This window comes from Vulpes vulpes, chromosome 12 (assembly GCF_048418805.1).
Source record: "Vulpes vulpes isolate BD-2025 chromosome 12, VulVul3, whole genome shotgun sequence".
NCBI lineage: Eukaryota > Metazoa > Chordata > Mammalia > Carnivora > Canidae > Vulpes > Vulpes vulpes.
The window spans coordinates 10,885,960-10,899,761 of record NC_132791.1 but is presented as its reverse complement, the minus strand read 5'-3'; the positions used below and the strand labels follow the sequence as shown (position 1 = coordinate 10,899,761).

The 13,802-nt window shown below is 39.8% G+C and overlaps 1 long non-coding RNA gene across 1 annotated transcript in view; it reads right to left on the bottom strand.

Annotated features, from left to right (window-relative positions):
• The window catches only part of LOC140594552 (uncharacterized), a 163,421-nt gene that overhangs the window by 120,034 nt on the left and 29,585 nt on the right, over positions 1–13,802 (bottom strand). Inside the window, exon 2 of the long non-coding RNA XR_011995426.1 lies at positions 1,112–1,167. This is a non-coding gene — a long non-coding RNA (uncharacterized lncRNA). The remainder of the gene's footprint in view (positions 1–1,111; positions 1,168–13,802) is intronic.

The following is a 13,802-nucleotide window of genomic DNA, read 5'->3' as shown; positions in this document are numbered from 1 at the left end:
ATGAATGAGACCATATAATGTTTGTCCTTTTCCAATTGACTTATTTCACTCAGCACAATACCCTCCAGGTCCCTCCACTTCGAAGCAAATAGTGGGTATTTGTCGTTTCTAATGGCTGAGTAATATTCCATTGTATACAAAAATTATTCTACCTTTGTAAACATGCTTTCATATATCTGCAGTAGGCATGCCATCATTTGTCTTTTCCAAAGTGTTCTTGACTCCTCTACCCTGATATTTTTCTAGATGAACTTGAAAATAATTCAATTGGAATTTCAACTGGAATTGAGTTGAATTTATGGATTGATTTAGTGGTAATTAGCCTCTTTACATCAAAACATTTTAATGATAAATAATTTACATTTTCTAAAAATATACATTGCCTCCATTTAACAAACAAGGCTCAAAAAAGCTAGGAGCTCAGAGGAAACGTGTTAGAGTCAAGTTTTATATCTGGATCTAAACTGTCATCTAGATGAACGTGTAACTTAGGTACGTGATTTATGATAGTTAATTTGAATAAAAATATATACAAATATAATTTTAGAGGTTAAATATTTTTTTACCAACATGTTCACATTTTCACATTTTCCTAGCCATTCTTTTTCTACTTCATGGTGTGCATTCCAAAAGCAACATGTAATCTTGGATGTCAATAAATTCTACAAGCAGTGGCAATGTTCTCTTCCCACAGCATGACTGTAAGCAGAGAAACCTCACTAAATGCTGACATTTATTTCTTTTAGGAGATCTAGAGACAAGATGCAAACATGTACGAGTCTTTTTCCTGAGCTATATAAGGTATGCTTAATAAAAGAACTTTTCAGCTTTGTGAGTTTTTTCACTGTTTGTTGCAAAAGCATTTGACAGTCTACTCTGTGCTAGGATTTATATAGGTCCTGGGGTAAAGAAGTGAATAAGAAGACACAGTCTCCTGCATCAAGAACTATAGATTTAAGTGCTTTATACGTACAAATAGTTTAAATACACTTGGATATTATTGTACTTCAGTTCTTAGGAATATGGACAAGATAGAGGGAAGGCTTATAGAGCAGAAGAGCAGAGAACTCTCTGAGGCCCCCTGAGAGCTTCCCTGAGCATATGATCTTACCTTGGGCTTGATGGATGAGTAGGAGTTTATCACTGGTTAATAGCAGAAAAAGAATTCTAGGAAGAGAGAAAAAAACATGAAAAAAATGGTAAGGTCAGAAAAGCAGTTGTACTTGAGTAACTGCACATGATTTCATATGCTGACTATTAAGTATAATTTCCATCCCTCAAAAGATGCCTTAGAACTTCAATATATGAAGACATAATCAGACTCCTATCACCCAATCAGCCATTCCTTTTTTTTTTTATTTTAAGATTTTTTATTTATTTATTCATAGAGACAGAGAGAGAGAGAGAGAGAGAGAGAGGGGCAGAGACATAGGGATAAGCAGGCTCCATGCACTGGGAGCCCGACATGGGATTTGATCCCGGGTCTCCAGGATCCCGCCCTGGGCCAAAGGCAGGCGCCAAACTGCTGCGCCACCCAGGGATCCCCCAATCAGCCATTCCTTTTCTCAAAGTCTCTTTTCATATCACCAATTACTTCAAGTCTTATCTCTTCTGACTTGATACTTCCCTAATTTCTTCTTTGATAGTTTAGAAACAGTCAAAGCAGAAAAATTCATAAACACCTTCTAGCTTCTCTTTTGCTGGGGTGAAAATTTGACTAAATCTTACCCATTCGTACTAGTCAGTTGAAAAGTATGGTTTATGTTGTGTGATATCAACACATCTCACATTAGAGTAACAGTCCCCATATTTTGTTTGGGACACTATACAATCCCCAACTCCCAGTGTTTTGTGAAGCTGGATGTAGGGCCTGGGTCTCTGCATCATCTCTGAAGCAACAGCAGGTTGAAGAAAATATCTAGGTTTGGAGAGTGAACTTAGGTTCCAGTCCCAGCACTGCTACTTGTTCTGTGTGTGATCTTGGGTAGTCATTTGTCTTTCTGAGCCTCAGGTTCCTCAGCTAGACAAATAAATGTCATTGGATTTGCTTAGTTGTGTCTCTATGAGGAACAAAAATGAACTACACACACGAAAAGTCCAGGTAAACTCTCAATGTCTTGAGGATGTCTTAAAGCCTGAGGAAAATAAAATCCTATGAGTGAAAAAACTGGCTGACATCCAGCTCAGTAAAAATTGCCAGTCTTTGAGTAGATTTGGTTCTATCACATTGGTAAATCAGTTTATGATTCTCAGCTGCAACACATACCACATGGTATAAATCACAATTCCTGGGCAGCAAATGTTCCTAAATTGTGGCCATGATGATTTTATAATTAGAAACAACACGTGTGGGAGGCAGAGACTAAGTACCTAACAACTGCTCAAAAAACCTTGCAGGAATCCACTTATCTAGGTCCTGCCTTGGTCTGGGGTAGATCCAGAAAGACAAGAGTAGGGACTTGAGGATATGTCTTTGCAAGTTTGTCTTCTGTCTATGCTGATGAGAGTCATCAGGAGGCATTTCTGACTCTGTTGCCCTCCACCTCACTCCTTTCCTGCTTCCTTTTGCTTCTCTTATGCCACTAGCATGATAAACACCTTGGTTTTCATTCCCAGACTTATTTTGGCAGACTGTCCATGCTCATACTTCCAGTCTCATGCACTGATAGTCCTAGCCAGAGCAATATGGCATGAAAAAGAAGTAAAGTTCTATGGATTGCAAAAAGAAGTCACATTTCTTTCTTTCGAGAGACACAGACTGAGACAGGCAGAGACATAGGCTGAAGGAGAAGCAGGCTCCTTGCACGGAGCCCGATGCAGGACTCGATCCCGGATCCTGGGATCATGACCTGAGCCAAAGGCAGGCACCCAAATGCTGAGCCACCCAGGCACCCCACATTTTCTTTTATTTAACAGAAGCCATGATTGTTTATCTAGAGAAGTTTTAGGACTTTCTCTCTCTCTCTCTCTCTCTCTCTCTCTCTCTCTCTCTCTCTATATATATATATATATATATATATATATATAAACTACTAGAACAAAGAAATACATTTACTATGGTGGCAGGATACCAGGTTCATATATAGAATAATTATATTTCTATATAATGATGACAAGCAATTAGAAATTTACAATAGCATCAAAAATATAAAATACTTAAACTCATTTTAAAAAGAGAGATTTAGGGATCCCTGGGTGGCACAGCAGTTTGGCGCCTGCCTTTGGCCCAGGGCGCGATCCTGGAGACCCGGGATCGAATCCCACGTCAGGCTCCCGGTGCATGGAGCCTGCTTCTCCTCTGCCTGTGTCTCTGCCTCTCTCTCTCTCTCTCTCTGTGACTATCATAAATAAATAAAATTTAAAAAATAAAAAAAATTAAAAATAAATAAAAAGAGAGATTTAGGGGGTGAAAGAAATGTTCTACATTTTGATTATATAAGTATTTACATTTGTTAGAACTCTTTATACTTAGAATAAGTGCATTTATTATATGCGATTTTAAAAATTAAAAAGAAATAGATGGCAAGATTTTTTTTTTGAAAGATATCTCTAAGACATGCTAAGTAAAAGAAGCCAGACACACAAAGTCCCATCATGAATAACTACATTTGCATGAAATGCCCAGAAGAGGTAACTCCTTTGCTACAATGCAGGCTCACATTGCCAGGGGCTAGGGAAAGAAGAGAATGGGAGAGACTGCTTAATGGGTACAGGGTTTTACCTGGGAGTGATGGAAAGGTTTTGAAACTAGACAGAGGTAGTGGTTGCACAACATTGTGAATGTACTAAAAGCCACTGATTTGTTCTGTTAACATGGTTAATTCTATGTTTCGTGAATTTCACCTCACTAAGTTATTTAAAAATAAGCATAAAAAATGATGTTGGAATAGGATTAGAACATAGACTGAGGAGTGTGTTTGAGACCTGGAGTTGGTGACCTGCCCCCTCTGAGCCTCAGCTCTCCAGAACTACAGCCTTGGGGCATCTGCAGGGTGCCTGGCCCTGTGCCCCACATGCTCTACATGTGTTTCCTCATTCGATCGCCATTTACAGATGAAGAAACCAGGCTTAGAGAAGTTGAATGACCTGCATGTCTATAATACCACAAAACTGGATTCTCTATCTCCCATCTCTTGAAGTTCTAGCTTTTCCAAGGTCAGATCAGCAGATTGCCCCCCTGCCCACCTCCACCTCATCCCCACATCCTTCCAGGGCCAGGGAGTGAAGTGGATCTTGGAGACCTAACCATACATGGGAGCTCTAACAGGGCCTTGGAATAATCAACCAGGTCCAGACACTCAAACCTCTGGTCTAACATCAAGCACTTGCAATCATCCCTGGCTACAGGTTTTATCACTGTGGAGTTCCAAGTACCTATCCTTTCTGGAAATTAGAGCAAAGAGGGGATTCTTCAAGTGCTTTCTCTGTGATTATATGCGGAAATGAGCACTCTATACTAACTAGCACGCTTTATTCCTTTGAGCGCCCTTTTATTTTCAGTTGAGTGGCTTGTGTGCAAATTGCAATTTGAGTTCTTTCTTCCCGGGCTTCTGCAGTTTTCCAGTGTGCAGCTTACTTATTAGTCCCTGCAATGTCATAATAACAGGTTAAACCCAAGCTCTTGCAGGGTTTGTGCCAAGATGAGATTTTTTTTTTCTAATCGTATCTAAATTACTTCATGAAATAATGTTCCTATCTGCCTCCAAGCTGCTGTCAAGGCTGAGGCCAAAAGCTGTGCTAGGAACAGAGCAAACTGAGCCAGGGATCCCCAGGGAAATAGTGGAGTGAAATCCAGCTCTGGGGAGAGCCCCCAGTAGACATCATCTTAGTGCATATTTTCCTCTAAATGGTATAGGTGTTACCCTTTGCAAAGTATATTTCATAATCAGATTGTGATTCCACATGGGTTAGAAGCCCCCAAACCATATATCCCTGGCTTTCATCTAAACTTCTATTATGATGAAGATGAAATAAGAAGAAAACATCTCAGTTTTCTTAGACTAAGAATCCTGATCCTTAATGCGAAATGTTGTCATTCATTTATTTAGCAAACATTCTCTGAATGCCTGCTAAGTTACAAGCCCTGGATATAAACATATGCATGGAAAACATTGTCCCTGCCCTTCAGAAAGTCACTCTCTAATGAGAGCAGTAACCATATAAACAGATCATTATAGTACAAAGTGATAGGAGGGATTATTGTCGAAAGGTGGATTAGTGACGCTTTGAGGGTCAGTGCTGTATTATCCTTTCTATCCTCATTTGTTTATTCATTCTTCATTCACTCAGCAAGCCTTTACCAAGTAATCAGAGTATGCAATGTGCTATTCATTATTCTCGGGGCCACAAAAGTGAATTGAACAGTCTCTTCAACAAATGATGTGGGGGAAACTGGACAGCAGCATGTAAAACAATGAAACTGGACCACTTTCTTACACCATACACAAAAATAAACAAAATGGATTAAGAACTTCAATGTGAGACCTAAAACTATAAAAATTCTAGAGGAGAGCACAAGCAGTAGCTTCTCTGACATTGTTCATAGCAGCATCTTCCTATTATATATGTCTCCTGAGGCAAGGGAAACAAAAGCAAGCAAAAATAAATTATTAGGACTACATCAAAATAAAAGCTTCTGCTCAGCAAAGGAAATAACCAACAAAATGAAAAGACAGCCTATTGAATGCAGTAGATATTTGTATGACATATCCAATAGAGGGTTACTACCCAAAATATATAAAGAACTTATACAACTCAACACCAAAAATGTCCCAAATAATCCAATTAAAAAAAAAAACAAGCAGAAGACATGACAAACGTTTCCCCATAGAAGACATACAGATGGCCAACAGACACATGAAAAGATGTTCAACATCACTTATCCTCAGGGAAATGCAAAGCAAAACCACAATGAGATACCACCTCACACTTGTCAGAATGTCTACAATAAAAAACTCAAGAAACAACCAGTGTTGGCGAGGATGTGGAGAAAAAGGAACCATTGTCCACTACTGATGGGGATGCAAGCTGGTGCAGCCATTGTGGAAGACAGTATGGAGGTTCCTCGAAAAATTAAAGATAGAATTAAAAATAAAATTTAAATTTAAATTAAAAAATTAAAAATAGATTTCCCACATGATCCAGTAATCATTCTACTGGGTATTTACCCAAAGAATACAAAAACACTTATTCAAAAGGATGCATTCACCCCTCTGTTTATTGGAGCATTATTTTCAAGAGCCAAACTATGGAAGCAACCCAAGCATCCATCGATAGATGAATGGATAAAGGAGATATGAGATATATATAATGGAATATTATTCAGCCATAAAAAGAACAAAATCTTGCCATTTACAACAACGCTGATGGATCTAGAGAGTATAATTCTAAGCAAAATAAACCCGTCACCAAAAGACAAATACTATATGACTTCACTCATAAATGTGGAATTTAAGAAACAAAACAAATGAAGGAAAAAGAGAGACAAATCAAGAAACAGACTTAACTACAGAGAATAAACTGATGGTCACCAGAGGGGAGGTGGGTGTCAAGATGGGTGGGTGAAATAGGTGAAGGGGATTAAGAGGACACTTGCCATGATAAGCAAGCACTGAGTCATGTACAGAATTGTTGAATCCCTATATTATACACCGGAAACTAATGTAACACTGTATGATAACTAAACTGGAATTAAAATTTAAAAAAATTGGATAAAATTGTGTGCACGGTGCAGAGTTTTTATTGACCTATTAGAGAGATAGTGCATGTGCTAGGTCCTTTCGGCTGCCCCTCCGGAACTGTTATTCACCTATTCCACTCTTCTCTGATCCACAAAGTTCACCTTTAGTAGACTTCGCCATTGATATATTTTCCTCCAAAACGTGTTTTCGAGAGACATACCACTCCACCTTTTGAATTACTTCATCAGTAGTCTTCTAGCACAGCAACACTAGACACATTTTCCCCAGGGTCTTTTCCATATGCATCACAATAGAGATATTTCTTAATTTATCCAGTTTTTTTCCTCCTGTATTAAATTTTACAAATTATACCTTCTGCCATTGCAATCTGTTGTTGCTGTTGCTGTTGTTGCTGTTGCTGAGGTTATTTCACCATTTTTTTAACATTCAGAATATTCTGCAGATATGACCTCATTAAGGTAATTTAATCTTTTATCAATTTTAATCAATAAGTTTAAATACATGTATCTTTGCTATTATCAATATTGCTTTATGTTGACCATCTCTATGTGCAATACTTAGCTGTGATTTCATTACGTAAAAATAAAAGTAATATTTTTAAATTCTTTAACTGCAGAAGAACTTTTTGTTTTACCTCAGTAGGATTAAAATGGCAATGTCAAAACAATGAAATCAAAAATATTTTGCTCTAGGAACGCCTGGGTGCCTCAGTGGTTGCCTTTGGCCCAAGGTGTGATCCTGGGATCTGGGATCGAGTCCCACATCAGGCTCCTTGTAGGGAGCCTGCTTCTCCCTGAGCTTGTGTCTCTGCCTCTCTCTCTCTCTCTCTCTCTGTGTCTCTCATGAATAAATAAATAAAATCTTTAAAAAATATATTTTGTTCTACTTCAGACAGCTTCTTGTATTTATACATCTATAAAAGCATTGGGCACAGTACACTGAGATTCATGTCCGCCTCCCTGAGGAAAACACAAACTCCTTAAGGGCAGAAATGAAATATTATTCACCTCTAGGAGGCCAACGCCTTACCCGGCCAGCCCCAGATGATGTTGAGTGAATGTTGGTTGATTATAGGGTCATAAGATTTATTATTATTATTGTTATTATAATTATTATTATTTGTATATTTGTATACTCTTCTGTGTGTATGACTTTCCAGGTGTTTCATCTAAAGAAGTAACCAGTTTAGTGTTGTCTACATTCTTAGATACGGAGAATCCTGAAGCACAGAGCTGGTATCCACTTACTTTGATGATCTCTGTTACTACTCTTGTCACCATTCGTGTTCAGTTCTCCACACCCCTTCCTAAACCCTGGCCATGGAGTAAAAATATTCAGTCTCACAATACCCATCCTCCAGCCTTTGAGCTATCATTCCAGGGGTTAGGTTCTAGTCATCCAGGAGTTGCAACGGGAGCTGAGGGGAAGTGGGGTGAAGAGGGGTGGGGAAGAGGGAGCCCAGGAGGAAACAGGGGGAGAAATGCTATGCTGGTGGGTGTTCATTAGTCTGTTGATTGAAAGCTCCATGGAGGCAGTGAATTCAATTATGTTATTCACTATTACAGATCCAGCTTCTAGAACACTGCCTTACACATAGTAAATGGTCAATACACATTTTTAATGGATGGGAGAGACTTGATTAAGGACACTTGGATTTACTGAGAATCTTCTATTTGATAGGTTCAGTGCCAATGACTTTAACTCACGGTCTCATTTGAAACATCATCCTAAAACCATGTTTGTGATGTAGGTCATCTTATTCCTATTTTACAGAGAAGGACACTGAGCCCTCACCTCTATACACAAGCTGTTGGTAAAGTTTCACAGATTAGACACCATGGAGTAAAAGTTTTGTGAGAGTGAAAGAGAACTCAGAGATGATCTAAGCCAACCATCTCCATCTCATCTAATGGAGAAAATAACACCCAGATGGCTGAAGTGACTTTATCCAGGTCTCACAGGGTTTAGAGTGGGAGGCTGAACCTGAACTCACATCTCCCCCCTCAGTCTGTTCTGCTTTGATGCCTCTTGCTGTTCTTATCACTGCCACACACACAGGATTGGAAGCCAGCAGTCATACTGGGTTCAACTCCAAAGAGAGCTAATTCTAAGCCTTCTTTGAATCATGTTCCACCCACGTGATTACCCACCACGTCCCCTTCTGACCGCCACCAACTCCATGAATTTTGTTTGTCTACCAGGGTGGCCCTGCACTCAGCTCTTGGCCCTTTAAGCCTCCAGCCTTGGATGTGGACTTGAAAACTGTGGAACTCCTATACTTGGCAGAGAAACATTTGCCAAAGAACAGAACATGATCTTTTTCTTGTTTTAACTTGACTCCATTGTTCACCAAATGTATTTTTCTTTCTGTGAAGTATAACCCAACAGTTTATGACAGGACTTAACATTTAAACCTGTAATATAAAGATCTCTCTTTGTCTCTGTACCCTGACGGTTTGTCAAATAAGGTTAATGTAGATGGCTAAAAGCATGACGACGTTATTAGATAATTCCTCAGGTGAGCTCTTTGGGTCTGTGCATGTAGCAGACCGCAGCATCAACAAGGGGAATGAGGATCGGGAAGCAAAGGAAGGGGAAATGCAAATATGAAGTTGAAATTCTGATGGGCACCAGTTCTGCTCTAGAGGGCCACGTTCTGGATTCCTGAGGCTGGCATCACACACTGTTTACCTCATTTCCTGGGCCCTCCCCTGCTTTGCATCTCAAGTAGACACTTCCCTATTGTCCTCACTTATATTTGTCATTCAGAACTATATAATTTGATGTATTTATGATGCAGAACATGAGCTAGGTGTTTTACCAAGCAAACGAGACAGTAAGTAGGTGCAACCAACGCTGGTTAATGGTGAATTCACACCCACAGCATCTCTCGAGTGGACTGATGGAAGAATCTCTTGACCAGTGTCTCTGTTTCCTTTCTGCCTCCGAAGGATCATCTCAAAGTAATCTTTCTAAAATACAGATCTCATCATGTCACTCCCCCTCTTGCTTATAAACCTTGAATGTTACAGGATGAAGTACCTGACTCATCAACATGGTAAAACCTGGCCCCAACCTACCAGCCTGATGTTCTCCATCTGACACCATCCTTTCCACAATACTTGATGATTCATTTTCAATAAGACAGACTGTTACTTCACAAGGATTACTCCTGTGCCTTTTCTCAAGATCTCCTACTCACACTTCAAGACCCAGTATAGAGGTTCCATCCCCTGGAAGCATCAGGATCTTTCCAGGTAAAGCTAGTCATGTCTTTCTTTCATTAGAACCCAGGTCCCACTGAAACCTAGTTATCTGATTACTTATCCATCTACCCCATTGGACTGTGAGCTCTTCAAAGCAGGAGACTATGTCTTATATTTACTCATCATGCCAGTAATTAGCACAGTATCTGCAAAAGAGTAGGCGTAAATGTCCATCAAATGGGCATTGACTATGTTCAAAGCACTGGCTAACTGCCATAAGGAATACAAAGATGAAAAAAAAAAAAAGGAATGCAAAGATGGGTTATTCACAGTCTATCCTTAAGAAACCTGCTCTTCAGGGGGCACCTAGGTGGCTCAGTTAGTTAAATATCTGACTCTTGGTTTCAGCTCAGGTCCTGATCTCAGGGTCATGAGATCCAAGCCCAGAGACCCAAGGTGGGCTCTCTGCTCAGCAGGGAGTCTGCTTCTTTCTTTCCCTTTCCCTCTGCCCTGCCCTTTGCTCAGCTCTCTCTCTCTGTCTCTGTCTCTGTCTCTCTCTCTCTCTCTCTCTCTCTCTCTCCTTCTCTATTTCTTTCTCTCTCTAAAATAAATAAATAAATCCTTAAAAACAAAAACAGCAACCATCAAACCACCCCCTCCCTGCTCTTCAATATGATAGCTACTACCCACATTCATTTGTAGATTATATGTACAAATATATCTGGATGGCAAACCTTGGTGGCACCCTGCTGGAATTAAAATATACCTTTCCTTCATCGCTCTTCAGTATCCTTTGAGAATTTTTACCATTCTGATTATCCTCTCATACACTCATGAGGCAAAGCACTATGTGTGTTCCAACCAACACAAAATCATGCTTTGATACTGTTTGGTTTTCCTCTGTTTTCTGAAACAGTATATACTTGTAGTTGAAATAAAATTAAATGTACATGCTGATCAAAGTTTGACATAACATCTGAGATGGGCTTTGGTACTTCTGGGGGACAAGACATGCCAAATGAGCAGTGCTAACCTATCCAGGTAGTTATCATATGCATATAGTCTTTAACCTAGTGTGGACCCTATACACACTATAAGAAAGAGGTTAAAGGTCTAAAATATAGAGAAAAAACAAACAGGAGGACCATGGAAAGCTGCAGAGAAAAGGGAATTCCAGAACCTAATGGAAAAATGGAACTTACATTTAAACCCTGTAAATAATTTAGCAAATTTATCTGAGTCACTTTGTGGAATTTCAGTAAGAAAGGTAACCATCACAGAGGATTTCAGCCAGAGCAATCTGGTGATAAAATATATGCAAAACGAAAGGAAAGTCAACCCAAAGATGTAATTAAATAGCATATGAGGGAATCCTCTAGGTAGTCCAGGACCGGCCAGAGGCTCTTACCTTAGAGTTGTGTTCTGTGCTTGCTAAGATAAAAATCACAAGATTGATCCCAGTTGAGGGTTACAGGAATGAATAACAAAAATGTTTCTGGGGGCAGAAAACATTTCCTCCCCCAAATCCCAGTTTTATGAGGAAAACATCAGACAAATGAGGGACATACTACCTAACCAGGACTCCTCGAAACTGTCAAGGTCATGAAAAAACAGGGAGGTCTGAGAAATGATCACACACAGAGGAAGCAGAAGAGTCATGACAATTCAACGTAATGTGGGATCCTGGATGGGATCTAGAAAAGAATGAGGACATTCGGGGAAAACCTAGCGAGAGAAAAATAAACATAGAGTTTAGTTTATAGTAACACAGAATTGGTTTCTCAGTTGCGATGAGTATTCATAGTGATGTCATCCATCAGGCCAACTGCATGAGGAGTATATAAAACTCTGCAAATTTTCATGACTTTTCTGTAAATGTAAAACTATTTTTTAAACTACATTTATGAAAAAAACAGTCTTTTGAAACCAGCTCAGTGGTATAAGCACCTTCCAACAGACAGATCTGCAAGGGAGAAAAACATGAAGGGACTAGTGAAAAATCACAGTTCAAATCCCTCCTAGGACTTCACCAGTTGAATGACCTTAAAACTCTGTGGGCCTTCATTTCTCCCATTACAAAACAGAAGTAGCAAGACTCGTCCTACCTACCTACTTCAAAATAAAGGGGGTGGGGGGAAGAAAGAAGTACATTTTAAGTGCCAATTCTGTGCCGGGCAGGCAACTTGCATTTGTATATCTTATTTAATCTTCATAGCAAGAGCAGACAATGTAAAGCCCATTTTGCAGACTAAGGGGGCTCAAAGAGACAACGTAAGTTGCCCAAGGTCATGTTAGTAAGAAGAATTAAAGTCAGATTTTTTTTTTAAAGTCAGATTTTGAACAGAGGGTCTCCCCTCCCTAAGTGGCTCCCCATTGCTTCCTTTTCTCCAGGGCGGCCTTCCGTGGAAACGCTTTCTAACCTGCCACAGCTCCGTGTCCCTGCCTGAACATCGCTTCCAACACAGATGCCTGAGAGCCCAACTGAGTGCCCACACACAAATGTTGGAAAGGGTCTTTTGCCATTCGCTAGTATTAAATAAAGAGCTCCCCGATGGGGCAAGGAGCAGCCTTCCAAGGCACCATGAGCCTGCGCCTCCTATGAGCTCTCATGTTCCTCTTCTTGGTCTTTGGGGCTGCCCTTGGGAATGCTCAGCCTGCCTTTTGGCAGCTTCACAGACTCCTTCTTTCTGTTGCTGAGTGCTCCGTATCAGGGGTGTCCAGGGTTGGAGCCTGAAAGGCGTATTGGTAATGTGATGCGATAATAGTGTATCGAATTCAAATTGCCACTTCTGCCAAATGGAATTTAATTAAGCACAAAAGTGGGTTACTGCAATGAAATACACATGTGTTCTTTAAAGTCATGCGTGCCTTTGGGTATTTGGAAAATACCCTAAATGCATGTTATTACAGGAATCTTGTTATCAGCCAGAATGAAGGCTTTAGATCCTAGGTATATGTTTTGAAATATGTGAGCATCTTGGAACCTCAGTGTTAATGTGTCAGTTTATCTGCATGAGATAAGCAGCATTTTGTGCCCAGGCCAAGACATAATCTTCCCCCTCACTAATCAAGATACAATGGACTTTTCTAGTTTAAAGTTTCAGCTTTGCTTGCAAATCCAGACCAAGCTCTCCAAAGTTCTAGGCAACTAAGCGAGTTTCTATTATTATTTTCACATTTAATAAAGGCATTAACTGCCTCTGAACACAACCATTTGTTATCACGGGTTCACAAAAAAAATCATACATTGTCTAATCCAGAGGGCTATGATAGGTCATCTAAGTCCATCTCTTCCTTTTACAAATGGGGAAACTGAGGCCCAGAAGGATAAGTAGCCCAGGATGGCACAATGAGTCAACAGCAGAGCTGAGTCCATCCATAACTCAGGCTCCAGACTTGGGGCACATGGCTTGCAAAGACAACCAGTTTGGGGCCAGGTGACCCATTAGATGACTACATATGTGACAAGAGTCTCTTTTAAAAGTTACTCATCCAGTGGAAGATGAATTACGTGAATCTAACTGGGAGGAATCATCAAATGTATCCCAAATGAAAAATTTTCTAATTTACAAAGAGCAAACAAATTGAATTCTCCCAAAATCTCAGCATGGTAAAACACAAACAAAGGATGAGGAACTGTTTCCGATGAGAGGAAAACTAGAGACATGATAACAAAATGCATTACCGGCTGGACCTGTACCAGAGGAGATGCTGCTGGAAAGGACGTTCTGGTATCGACTGATGATCGAAATATAGACCATACACTGGATAAACATATTGTGTCATTGTTAAACTGATTGGGGCTGATAGCTGTACTATGCTCATAGAAGACAATATCCATCTTCCTAAGAAATGAGTAAGACGTGCAACTTACTCTTAACTTGGTCATAAAAAA